General features: G+C 35.1%; 1 pseudogene; it reads left to right on the top strand.

Annotated features, from left to right (window-relative positions):
• Positions 1 to 3106: 3106 nt before the first annotated feature.
• LOC131746005 (histone H3-like centromeric protein A pseudogene) lies at positions 3107 to 3423 on the top strand (annotated as a pseudogene).
• Positions 3424 to 3870: the final 447 nt, after the last annotated feature.

Here is a 3870-nt window from a genome sequence, read left to right on the forward strand (position 1 = left end):
CATGGAATTTCTAGCCTGGGTGCTCTATTCCAGGAAAAGTACAGCCAAAAAGACAAAGATTTTCTTCCCTCTCCCCAAATCCCAGTCTGAGTTTATGGTTTCACTCTGGGAGGAGACAAGTGTCATTTACACCATCATATTTAATTAGTAAAAAATAAAAATGTATAAATGACCTGATTATAACAAGAGCTGTAAGTCAAGTTTCTATAAAAAACAAGCATTCAGAAATAATAAGAAAAAAAAATCTTAACAATTAGACAACTGGTAGACTGGCTTGCCAAATACTATAGTTATCATAAAACTGTGTTAATTAAAATTATTTGGGATTTGCAGAAAAATAAACAATGACTTCCATGCAGCCAGAAAAAGGGTTAAATATAAATTCAAATACATAGAGATATGTACTAGATGATATAGATGGTGCTTCAAATGACAGGTTTACATTTTAATAACTTTCTAAGAACAAAGTTTTACAAGACAATAGAAAACAGAAAAGGCAATTTATACCAAAGATAGACAAGTAGATTATAAATTTATGAAACCACATGTATCATAAGAAAAATTAAAGTAACAAAAAAATTATTTATATCCTGTAAACAATTGTCAAAATAGTTGAAGGAATGATATATTGGTAGAATTACAAATTGATGAAATCTTTCTGAAGGGCCTTAAGGTAATGTAAGTTGTATAGCATATTGAAAAGTACATCTATTTTTTGGCTTGAGTATTCTACATCCATAGTTTTATCTTATATTGTATTCAAATATGTAAGAGAGAATCTAATGTAGAAGTTATGAAAATGTTTTTGCATCCAAGTTACCTTCTAATTCCAGTTCTGCCATTTACCATATATGTGAACTTCAGAAAATATTAAAGTATTCTCTTCTTTATTTTCCACATATATGAAATGGAAATAATAAATCCTTCATAGGAATGAAGGATGATCTAATTATATAATATGTCTCAGAAGAGTACCTGGTATAGAGTAAGTGCTACATAAGTGCTTATTATCATTAAAAGTATGAAAAGACATGTGTACAATGAGAGTAATCATAGCCTTTTTAATAGAAAGAAAGGAGAAAAACAGAAAAAATGAAAGTCTATAGGATTATGAATAGAGGAGTGTTATGCATTTTATTATAAAATATAAAACAGATATATCATGTAAATACACATTTGCTGATATAAAACTCTTACCAACATACATGCTTAAAATAAAACATAAAATTATGGAGTAGAGCATAGGTATACTTCAATTTGGGGAAAATTTTTTTAAATCTATCCATATGTCACTTATATTTAAGGTGAATAGCAAATATCTTGAGGAGCCACAAGAAAATGTTATCAGTATTTTTGGAGGGAAGACCTGGGTATCTGGGGTGTGAATGAGTCTTTGTTTCAACAATATACTCTTTTGCCTTATTTGAACTTATATCATTTCTATAGACTTTTTAATAAGCAAAATAATTAACTTAATAAAATAACTCAGCAAAATACCTTCATTTATGGTCCAAAGTTATACAGATTCAAGTATTAATTGGGAAGCAATGAAGTCAACAGTATTCATGGCAGTATTATAATAAATCAATACAGTGAACACAGTTAATTGTTAGGTGTTTGTCAGGTTTGAGTTTCTTAAAGTTTATAAAGCTATTTTGTACATCTAATCTTTGATAACAAGGGCAATTGGAGAAAGGTTTTTTAAAACACAATAACTTCATGGTGTAGATATATCGATATGGATTATATAGACTATATAGATGATTGGGACAAGCAAGAATGGTGCAAAGGCCAAAACTCTTTAATAAGAGAACATGCTTTATTAACTCAATTACTGAACTGTAATAAAAAAGAAAAACCTACTCGTTACTATTATTACCTAAAAAGTCCTTATCAACTGAAATATAAATGACAATTAAAGAGAAATTATTAACCAAGATATTAGTTATCTTTATTATTTTAAGGGATGGTCTAAAACTTTTCAAACATTTTAATTTCAACTTTGTGTAGAAATAGACACAGATTAGGTACTGTGTTTAACCTGAATGCATTGCTTTCTCTTGGAAATATCTCCACTTGGGCATAAAGGAGCTGGAAAATTTCAAGACTTTCTGAATAAACTCTTAGGTTCACAATAGTGTATTTATGATTGAGTATGCCAAATGAGCATAAATTCAAATTTTATTTACACATTTGACAATAAATTTTCTTTTTTTTTTATACTGAGCTTATATTGTACCCCATTTGCAAGTCAAAGTGATTTGGTGGTTTTTTTCGTTTTTTGTTTGGTATTTGTTTTTTTTTTTTCAGTACTCGGGCCTCTCACTGTTGTGGCCTCTACCGTTGCGGAGCACAGGCTCTAGATGCGCAGGCTTAGCGGTCATGGCTCACGGGCCTAGCAGCTCCACGGCATGTGGGATCTTCCCAGACCGGGACACGAACCCGTATCCCTTGCATTGGCAGGTAGACTCTCAACCACTGAGCCACCAGGGAAGCCCAGCAAGTCAAAGTGATTAGTTTTTATCAAAACAAGAACATGTTCCTCAGGGTGAGTTGGATTCTTTTTAATACCTGATAAACATGGTTATAAAATCATCTGAAAACTTACTGCATATATTTTGAACATTATGAAGAGAAACGTAAAACCTGATAAAATGTATTCATGAGTATTTGTATATATTTACAACTGTATGGTAAAGGCAAATTGGGAAGCATTATCTTTTCTACTACTTAGATATAAATAGCAGATAATTTGACACATTTTAAAAAAAATCATATATCCTGGAGATTACTTTAGAAAGTTATTTGAACCATAAGTAACATATGAGTTAGCACATTTTTTGTTAATAAATGCAAAGCTAAAAATTCCATTCTCAAATTAACCAACATAAAATAGTATTTCCTCTATTACTGACAAGCCACAGCAGTCAGATTAAATTATTTTCAAGAATGCTGCTTTGGAAAAACCGTCGGCGGTGAATCCGCGGCGGAGCAGACAATTTGAACACCACCCAGCAGCGGCTGACCCTCCCCTGGATGCCAGCCTCTGCCTCCGGACTCGGAAGGCCGACAAGGAGCCGTGGGTCCGCAAGCCTGAGCTCCAGCCATGGGTCCGCGCCACCGGATCCGCAAGCCCGAAGCCCCAAGGAGGCGGCCTCCGACTGGGCCTATCCTTAGGCACTTCCTCCCGTCAACTTGCTCGCCGGTGACATCGGGTTCTGAAGGAGAGCCGAACTCTTCAGAAGAGCACACACCTGTTGTTAAGGAAGAACCCCTTCTGCCGCCGGGCAGCAGAAGCGTTTCTAGTTCATCTCTTTGAGGATGCCTGTCTCCTCTCCTTAACATACAGGCCGTGTCACTCTCTTCCCGAAGGATGTGCAGCTGGCCAGGAGGATCCTAGGCATTCAGGAAGCGCTCGGCTGAGCTCCTGCTGCCCGTGACTCTGGATACCAGGGACCCTGCCCGTAACTAGGACCAGATCCACGGAGTACAAGGTGCTTCCTGGACTTGCTATCTCTGAGCAGCGTGTGTGTGTTGCTTTTGTAATTAGTTTTTTTAAGGAGAAGACTGCATGGCTTTCCTCTGTAACAGAGGTAATATATGACAGAATCAACACATTGCAAAAGTCCTGAGATTAATTTTCAGATGAAGAGACTCCGAGTTTGACTTCACTTTGCAAATTATTCATACGACTGATGATTTGGAAGGCATCAGATTTTCTAGGTTATGGGAGAAAAGGATATTTACTATTATTTTAGATCTTTCTGTACCATTTAAAATTTTCACCATAGGTATATTTACTTTTATTTAAAACATAAGGGAAAAAAAAAGAGAAGACCACTTCAACCAGTTGCATGGAAGAGCCTGGCA

The sequence above is a fragment of the Kogia breviceps genome, chromosome 19 (assembly GCF_026419965.1).
Source record: "Kogia breviceps isolate mKogBre1 chromosome 19, mKogBre1 haplotype 1, whole genome shotgun sequence".
Lineage (NCBI taxonomy): Eukaryota > Metazoa > Chordata > Mammalia > Artiodactyla > Physeteridae > Kogia > Kogia breviceps.